Source organism: Silene latifolia, unplaced genomic scaffold (assembly GCF_048544455.1).
Source record: "Silene latifolia isolate original U9 population unplaced genomic scaffold, ASM4854445v1 scaffold_70, whole genome shotgun sequence".
In the NCBI taxonomy this organism is placed as follows: domain Eukaryota; kingdom Viridiplantae; phylum Streptophyta; class Magnoliopsida; order Caryophyllales; family Caryophyllaceae; genus Silene; species Silene latifolia.
This window is the reverse complement of record NW_027413609.1, coordinates 2,233,293-2,243,574: the sequence shown is the minus strand read 5'-3', so window position 1 is coordinate 2,243,574 and position 10,282 is coordinate 2,233,293. Positions and strand designations below refer to the sequence as shown.

The 10,282-nt window shown below is 35.0% G+C and overlaps 1 non-coding gene across 1 annotated transcript; it reads right to left on the bottom strand.

The window, feature by feature from the left end:
• Positions 1 to 4,185: 4,185 nt before the first annotated feature.
• On the bottom strand, positions 4,186 to 4,292 carry LOC141640090 (small nucleolar RNA R71). Its single transcript, XR_012542836.1, has one exon. It is a non-coding gene; the product is annotated as a small nucleolar RNA R71 (small nucleolar RNA).
• Positions 4,293 to 10,282: the final 5,990 nt, after the last annotated feature.

The window sequence follows — 10,282 nt, the reverse complement described above, 5'->3', positions numbered from 1 at the left end:
ACCATTATTTGAGCATATTTAGTCCCCGAATTAGCCTCGTTCCTATACTTTTTAGTACATATTTGGCTCATTTACTATCTTTAGTCCTTTTTTTTCCATATTCTTTGAGGTTTTGTTTCCTTGGTAGGAGAGGAGTGCAAACTTTACATGTTCATGGGAAAATAGAGCTAAATTGATCGAATCCAATGACCAAGCATCAAAGAGAAGACAAGACTAGAAGGCCTTGGTACATATTATAGTAGATAGACAATGATGAAGAAATCCTTGCATCCCCGACTCAATCCCGGAGGATTATTGGAAGAAGAGAGGAAGAAAAGAAGAAAATAAAAGCTGTGTCGAGATCCGCTCGTCCAACCAAGAAGACGCCCGTCAAACACCTCAAGAATCCGAGCGTCTTTGCCATAGGGACGCCCGTCCAACCACGCCCCAATCCGCTCGTCCAGACATCAAGACGCCCATCCAGTCACCACGGAATCCGCTCGTCCCGACCCCTTAGACGCTCGGATTCTCTTACAGGCCCACACGTCCTCTTCTTCCCTCCATGAAAGATGCGCATATTTATGAAAGACCGGCAAAAAGGAGACTCGCATCTTTTCTGAGAGGAGCGATTCCTCAAGGCCTTAATCGTCATTTAAGCCCTTAGTAAATGATGTAGACGATGTCGTCACTCATCCAATCAAACACATTTATAATACTCAACAAACTACTAGTTAGCGGTAAGTCGAGGTCGATCCATGGGACGGTGTGCTTTGGGTTCTAAGTCTATCTATCTCAATTTATGCTAGTGTCACGATTTGGTTGGGTTTGTAGTTGTGTCTAGACTAATGCAAACAATAAAGTAAAGCAAACAATAAAAGGAAAGATGTAAACAAATGATTAAAAGTGCTAGGATATCATGGGGTCATGGGGAATTCATGGTGTTGATCATACAAACATGTTTACAAGGTTGCAAGCAATTAATGTTGTGGAGGAACCGAGTTGGGTTATATCTTACGGTTCATAGGAAGAGTTGGGTCCCGGAGCCGAATCGATTAGATTGTACAACACCTACAAGTCGACTTACTTTCCTCCTATTCAACTTCTATGCATGGTCTAACAAGACTCGAGTTGGGTTATGTCTTACAAGTCAAGTTGAGTAGATAAGAGATGGTAAAAATGCAAGGATTCATAGGCTTAGCATTTCATCAAACATAACATGTGCATAAAGTTGACATCACAACAAGCAAGCAATTTAATGATGTGAACATATTAGATTAAGCATGAATCAATCCCATGTTGGTTTCCCCTAATTACCCATTAATCCTAGCTAAGAAACTACTCACTCATTATCATGGGAAACATGTCATTAATGGTGTCAAGCATCAAAACAAGTATAAACATGATAATAGAATGAAGAAATGAACAATAAAGATTAAAGAGTAAAGGAATTATACCAACTTAAGATGATCCAAACAATAAAGCAAAGATAATAGAAGAAACTTGATTGATTGATGGAAGGTTGTCAATCTCCCAATAATAACCCAATAATCTTCAATTACCCAATAATAAACTTGAATAATAAACTTGAACAATAATTATGGAAAGATTAATGTGTAATTTGTGGAAAGATTAAAGAGTAATCTATTCTAATCTACTCCTAATCTAATCTAAGGAAGGATTTTCTACCCAAAAACAACATAAAAGAGCCCCCCTTTGATTATTTACAAATGGGGTATTTATAGTGGAAATTAGGGAGGATGCATTAGGGTTAACTAAGGGCTAAACTAGTAATTACAATTTTGAGATTTGAGCAGGGAGACTCCGGGATTGTCCGAGAGAAGGGCTTCTCTTATCGTTGCTAGAAGAATGAAAACGTGCTGTGCTACAATCCGTGCGGATGGGAGTCGGGACGGCCGGATCTGGGCTGAGGAACCGAGCGGATTCAGGGGAATCTGGACGGATTCTAGTGGGGCAATCCGAGCGGATTAGAAAGCAGGACGCTCAGATTGTTTTGTGGAGACGGGCGGATTTAAGACAATCCGCTCGGATTGTTCTTCAGCAATGGTTCTTCTTCGTTTCTTCCCTTTTTGCTCATTTCCATTTTATTCTTTCGAGATTGGTCTTTAGTCCTTGCTTCCTCTTCATACTAGTCCATCTATTATCGTCAAGTAGCTTCCAAATATGCATGAAAGACGAGAATTTCCGCCTTATTCTCTCCTTTTCTACAAAACATATGAAATGCGATAGAAAAGCAAATAGGAAGGTTTTGACGGATAAAATGGCCATGAAGTGCTATAATAGTATGCAAAATAGGCTCAATTAGGGGACTAAATGTGCGCAAATAATGGTCACATCAGTAAACCCTAATTTGTGTACCTAATCCCCACTATAAATACCCCATTAGTCTAGTTAGATTAATCATGTTCTTCTTATCAATCTTTAGTGTAGTTTATATCATTCTAATCTCTTCTTAATCTTGTAATCAACTTCTAATCAAATATTAATACAAATCTCATTTCCTTAATTTCTCTTTTGTTCATCTTTTAATTTGGGTAATTGAAGATTATTAGGGTTATTGTTGGGAGATTGATAACCTTCCAATCATTCATCAAGTACTTCTATTATTCTTTGCTTTATTTTAGAATCATTAATAGGTATAATTCTCTTAATCCCTTTTTATCTATTGTTAATCTTTCTTACTTGTTCATCATGTTTTGCTTTGTTAATATGATTGACAACCTTGTTAACATGCTAAACTTGATAATGAGTGAGTAGTTTCCTTAACTAGGGTTAATGGGTAATTAGGGGAAACCAACATTGGGGATGATTCATGCTTAATTTAATATGTTTTCATAATTTATTTGCTTGCTTGTTGTGATCTCAACTTATGCACATGTTATGTTTGATGAAATGCGAGCCTATGAATCCTTGCATTTTTTACCCATCACTTACCTTTTCAATGACACTTGTAAGACATAAACCAACTCGAGTCTTATTAGACCATGCATATAGTTGACTAGGGAGGATTAAGTCGACTTGTAGGTGTTGTACAATCTAATCGATTCGGCTCCAGGACCCAAACCTTCCTAGGATTGTAAGATATAAACCAACTTGATCCATCACAACAATAATTGCTTGCTTATAATTTGAGAATATGTTTGTATGATCAATTCCCATGAATCTCCTATGACCCCATGACACCCTAGTGCTTTTTATCAATTGTTTACATCTCATTTTAATCATCTTGCTTGTTTACTTTTATTGCTATTTAGTTTAGTGATCTTCTTATCTCAACCCAAATCGTGACACCCCTGGACACCGCTACTTGCAAATGAAAATCCTACATCAATACCTGTCCCTTGGGATCCGACCTCTACTTGCCTCTTTACTAATAGTAGAGTTGTTTGTAAAGTTATAAATATTGTTTTTGTCTAGGTGCTCCTAACGACAAGTAACCGAAAATTAAGCTCCAAGTGAGTCCGACCAAAAATGGCGTCGTTGTCGGGGATTAGTGATAACTTGATTTGATTATATTAGATTGTTATTAGTTGTGTCATTATTTGCCTTGGGGAAGTAAAACTCCTCAAGGTTTGTTCTAATTGTTTTCGAGTTGTTTGATATTTTGCATGTCTAGAAGATCACAAGGTAACTTGTTACCCATTGATCATGAAATTGAAAGGACTTTGACAAACAATAGAAGACTTGCTAGAGGTACTTTGAGAGGTATTGGTGAGGTTGTAGATATTCAAACAAATACTATTAATTTCATCAACCCTTTTGCAAGAGAAGGTGAGGACAACCCAACACAAAATCCAACACAAAATCAACCCACAATGCCTAAATTTTCATCACATTCCGTACCAACCGAGGAGAACCTACCCAATGGTACTCCCACACCACAACACTTAACCGAAAATTTCATTGCTAAGTCCGCATTTATCCACTTAGTCGAAAGAAGCCAATTTGGGGGGATGCCTAGTGAAGACCATCACTCTCACGTGGAGACTTTTTGTGACTATTGTGATGCGAATTCACATACCGGTGTGACTCAAGACCAAATTCGATGGTTCTTATTTCCTTTTTATCTAATCGGCACCGCAAAACAATGGTTGAAAAGCTTTGATAAGGCTACTCTTGGAATTGACTCTTGGAAGAAGTTGGCTCTAGCTTTCTACAAAAAATTCTACCCTCAGCGAAAAGACTAACATGCTAAGAGCTCAAATTATGGGTTTTAAGCAAAGGGATGAAGAATCTTTGTATGAAGCTTGGGAGCGGTTCAAAGGAATTTGTCGCTCGTGTCCTCATCATGGACTTAGCGAGTGGTTCTTGGTACAACAATTTTGGAATGGTCTTTATGAAGACTCAAGAAACATTCTCAACATGGATCAAATGGTATGTTCACCGAAGTTGATGATAATCAAACTTGGAACATGATTGAGGAAATGACGGCCCATAATTCACAATATAGTAGACCTCGCAAGGCTACTAGAGGAGGAAAGCATGAAGTGGACTCTATTACTCAATTAGGTGCTCAACTTAGTGCTCATATTGATACCATTAACTTAAAGGTTGAAAAGGCTATGGCTAAACTTGAAGAAGCCTCAAAATCACCAAAGAATCATGTTAATGCCATGGTAGCATCTTCATCAATCCCAAGTGGGATATGTGAGAATTGTGGAACTTTGGGACATGACCAAAGTGAATGTAGGGGAATAAACGAACAAGTGAATGCTTTTCAAGCATACAAGAGTGGTACCCCTTATTCCAATTATTACAATGAAAACACCAAATTCCACCCAAATCTCTCATACAAAAGCCAAAATGTTCAAAACCCTCAACAAACATACACCCCACCTCCCATGAGAAACCAAAACCAAAGACCCTTTTTAAACCAAAACCAAGGTTACCAAAATCAAACTCCATACAATCAACAAAATGACCAAGGTTTTGATGTTCAAAAAGCGGTCCTCCAAATGCAAAAGAATTGATACGTGCCTAATGTAAAGTCTTTTTAGCCTATTTCAGCACGTATTTCCATGCATTTTTATATTGTTTATATAGTATTTTGCCCCGAATTGGCTACTTTGGTTCGTTTTGTCCGTTTTGTAGAAATGAACGTGAAAGTAGTGGAATCGTACCCTTTTTCGTCCTTTTTGCATGCATTTAGAGGAGACAGTATTTTCCAGAGTGAGATATTGCATTGGAGTGCGTCAAGGCTCGGATTACGAGGCAGTCGGGCATGGACTTGAGCTGAATTAAAGACAGAAGACTCGATCGAACAGTTTTACCACTCGATCGAGTGGTTTTTACGTCCCCAGTTGGTCGATCGAGTAGTTTTTTACTCGATCCAAAGTTGCTGAAAAGGAAGTTACTCGATCGAGTAACTATTCTACTCGATCGAGTAGATTATGCTGAGGTTTGCTCGATCGAGTGATTTTAATCCACTCGATCGAGTGGTTTCTTTGGGCGTGGGCTTTAATTAGCCCGTGAGTGTGTTTTATTTGTTGGACTTAGTTTATTTCTATTTAAGCTTTACGTTACTAGGTCATTAGGCATCTATCGTTCATTATCTAATTTTCTACTATCAACTTTACTGCGTTACTTCTGCTCTTCACTGTAACTTTACTTTGGGATTTATTTTGCTCGGATTCGATTGTTCTTTACGCCGGATTCTCACGATTGTAACTCCTTTCTCTTCTCTCAATAATAATCAATCGTTTGTTTGTTTTAATTCCTTGTTTACTTCATTTATTCCTTTGCCCTAATTCTCTTTTATGCATTTTATTATTTATTTCATTATGTTTATTGTTAATTCGTCATTTGTTATTAGTTTTGATATTAATAGCGATATGAGTAGCTAAACTTCATGCATGTTGGGATTAGGGGATCTGCGGTAGGAATGTGACGATGTAGTAAATGAAATAGATGAATTAATTGTGAGATTCTGTCACCATAGCAATTTAATTGTATTTATCGACTTAGTTGAGTGCACGCTTCTGAGTCACCTCTTTAATCTGGCTAAAATTAATCCTATATCGAAAGATTGGACTAAATAGGCATGATATGAACAGTAGACTACCCTGACAAGAATGAAAGTTAAGTTAGTTATATTTTAGGATAGAAAGTGGACCGAAAGGACCTTTCCACATCCGTCTTGCATTAATTCGTCTGAGTTGTTTACAGCTGAGTCACTGGACTACGGTAGTGAACCGAATTCCCGACATGTCCCTTCTCTATCTGATAGTTTAATCCTATTTTCTTGCCTTTACTGCTTTTGTCTCTTCTTCTCTTCCTTTAAACTTCGTAGTTTAGAAAACAATTTAAACAACCCCCCCCCCCTCCATTTGTGACCAAATAGACGGACTTCTACAGATATCTTGCGTCCCTGAGGAGATCGACCTGACTTCCCTAGCTATATAGTTAGTTTATTTTTGATAGGTACACAACAGACATATCAAGAATCAACAAGAGTTTTTCACTAAAATGCAAAAAGATAGCCAAGCAAGGACATCACCATCAATAACATCCTAGCCCACACAAAAATGTTGGAAACTCAATTGACACAACTAGCATCTTTAAACTCTCAAAGACAAAAGGGGCAATTACCACCTCAAGGTAATCCCCCAAGACATGAAACGGTTAGTGCCATTCACTTGAGGAGTGGTACAAGGTATGAAGGACCAAAGAAGCAAGTTGAGGATGAAGTTGTGGAAGCTAGTGACAAAGAAGAAGTTGTGCAAAACTCTAAGGAAGGAGAACCAACAAAAGAAGAAGTTTCAAAGAAAAGTGAAGAGAAGGCCAAGGAGAAAGTGCGCATTGTGATTAGACTTCCATTCCCAAGTCGTCAAGCTAAACCTAAGTTTGATGACCAACTTGGAAAATTTATGGAAATTGTAAAGAATTTGGAAGTCTCTGTTGGAATATATGTCCTCCGACAATAATGTGATCACAATTGTCGATCATATTGATCACATATTTAAATCTCATATCAAGAATACGAAAGGGATGATACATTACATATATAGTCAACTGGTCCACACATATCGACAATGATTGGCTGGCTAGAGTTTGACATTACTGTCGTGCGACAGTGGTGATCATTTGATCCCTTGAGGTCACACCTAAAGGACGATCCCCTTAATTGAAAAAGGTTAATTAATTGTATGTCGATACAGATGAATTAATTCCTTAAAATTGAACAAATTATTTTCATAAGAGAGAAAATGACATCTTATTAGAATGTGATTAAATAAGATTTTATTTAGTAAGTTAAGAAGTTATATTACTAAAAATAATAGGTGTTTGCGAAACACGCGAGATGAGAATGATAAGTTAGTTATAATTACAAAATGTTGTGAATTATACTAACTAGTAATTAAATGACCATTTTATGTGAAAGTAATTTTGAATTACTAGTCAATTTGTTAAATGTGATTTATTTAATTTGTAAATGATATTTGATTTATTAAATATGCATTTTAAATTAAAACATGACATAAGACATGTCACATGTCACATGACATACAATTGTACAGTTGACAAAAATAAAATGGACTCCATATTACACAATGATAAACCGAAAATTGGTGGGCAATGTTAGAAGTTTTGTCTTATTCATTTGTCTTATTCATTTGTCTATAACACTTGATAGTGACTTGACCATGACAAAGTCTTACACAAAATAGTCTTGTGAAGACAAAAAGGAAAAAGGAAAAGGGTCCTTTATCCCTCTAACCCACCAGTTTTTACATAGAGAATTGAGAGATTTTCTCAATTTGATTCATTCTTCTTATGTTTTATGAAAAACAATACATTCTCTCTCTTGTTCTTCATAAAAATCATTTTTATGAATCTAATTTGTACAAATCAATCACTAATAATACTAGTAGTAATATATGAGTATTAGTAACCGATTTTAAGGTAAACCACATTATAAATATGTAGTACATGTTAGTTTGTGGGATTTTGGGATAGTCTTGGGTGCTACTTATTGGAGGGCTTCTATTTTGAAGTCATGAATGTTCATCCATTATTGGAAAGCTCAAGAACTAACAAGAAGGAGATCTTGTTGGTGCCCATAAGACCGAAATCTTATAGTAAGAACAATGATTTCTTCTCTACTTTTGTTCATGTTTGCATGCATAAGATCTAGAATTTATTTGATGACTAAATAAATTGTTTCATATATGAATATGTAAATTAATGAGATTAATTATTTTTAACAAGCGGTATCAAGAGCCTTAGGTTGTTTGCATGCAAATAGCTAAACTTCGATTTTTCCTGTGATTTTTGGATATGTTTTCACATATATTATATACTGATGGCCTGTAAATTTTCATAATTTTATGAGTTGTTATGCTCGAAATATGGATTTTTCATGTTAAATTCGAATTTAAATGAGAAAATAGGTTAACATGAGTTATATTTCGAATCTGGTCATAGAAATTTAGTATGTTGTCACATGCAGTTTTACAAGATGTGTGTAAAATATTTGGCTATAATGAAGTCTTTATGCGTGATTTATGAATTTTTGATGAAAAATCACATAAATAGTGACTTTAATTAGTAAAAATGCTAAAACATACTTCATGACTAAGGAAAAACGTCACATGTTGCATTTTATCATATATTTCAGATCTAAAAGTTAAAAGTTAAGAAAAATAATTTTTCTCATATTTTAATGATTATAATTGATAAATCCGATAAATCGCAACATTGTTTTTCTCGATAAATTTCGAAATTTTTAACCTAAGTTTTTGAATATTATGAGTGTCATGGTATTTTTCCAGAATGTTCATGAGTTTAAAATTTCAAATTTCAAATTTATTTGAAATTTTTATGATTTAATTTGAAGTTTATGACATAATATTGTATTTTTGAGTCCATTTATGAACAATAATAAGAAATATAAGTTAATTATTGTCAATATGTAGTGGAGACTAATTTTGAGTCCTAAGTTGGTAAGGGTAATTAACTTGTACATAAATATGAATTTATGTAATTATTGTGATTATAAAAGGTTAAATCATGCAAATCAGTAAAAACCGATTAATATACGATATTGGCTCCTTAAAGGCGATTTAGCATAAAATTGGGCATGTTCATACATATTATAATGCTGCATTTTATTTATGATTGTCATAATTTTAATTTTATGTGTTTTTTGAATTATGTAATTTTACTTAGTATGGCATTAGTTTTAATTGGTATTACCCGAAATGTATGGGAATATCGATTCGGTTGTAATTTATTGTGATCTCGTATCACCGTTTTGTAATTTAATAGATTTATTTTTATTTTAATTACAAATGTATAATAGGAAATTATGTAATTTATTATGTAATTTATTTATTCCGGAGTTCCTTGAAGACGGTGTCACTCGAGAAGGCGATCCATCAAAGAATGTTGCCTTGAAATGCGTGCCAAGACCGAAGTTCAAGGGACCAAAGGAGTTGGTTTCCGAATTTGTAGTAGTTTATTAGATTTACTATTCTAGGAAGGCCATACTAGGATTTTTTATGCTTTGCATTTTATTTATATGTTGCATGCATCGCTAAATCGCCATAACTAAAACATGCATTATCATTATATCGAGTTTATCGACCGTGTCAATTACAATTATCGTAGTTCACCGCTTTAGTTCACTTAAAACGTGATAGATAATAAATTGACATGACCTCTCCCTAAATTAACAATTGAGACTTAGCCTTACCAAAAAGTAGAAACGATGAAAACCTATTTCATGAGGGAGTGCACTCGGCCACACCGGGGTACAAACCTTGTTACGTAGAGGGAGTGGGTGATAAATGTCTATCCACCGAATTTATGTTAATGAAGGGTATATCAGCACACTGTGCCCTAAGTTGATATGAGTTTGGATCATGGACACATTTATTCGAAATTTGGGTTGAACTCAACGAAAGTATTCACGACGATTTCCAGATGTGTTCCGGGCTAAAGATAAATATTAATGTAATTTTATCGACCAAGAGTTCTAAAAGTAGAATCGATTAAAGAGTTAATCCACCGAGTTATATTAATAAAGGGTATTTCGGCACACCGTGCCCCAAGTTAATATGAATTTGGATCTTGGAATCATTTATCATAATTGGGTAGAGGTCACTATGTAAATGCTTTACTTGTTATTTACAAGTATTATTATAACGATGAATGTTTTGTTTTCAATATTCCGTTATCATATTGTTCTATTTCTTTACCACAATTCATATACGATATCATTTCGATTTTTGATTCAAATCTCCATTAAAACATCGTAACTAAAGACAAATATGAATTTTCTTCT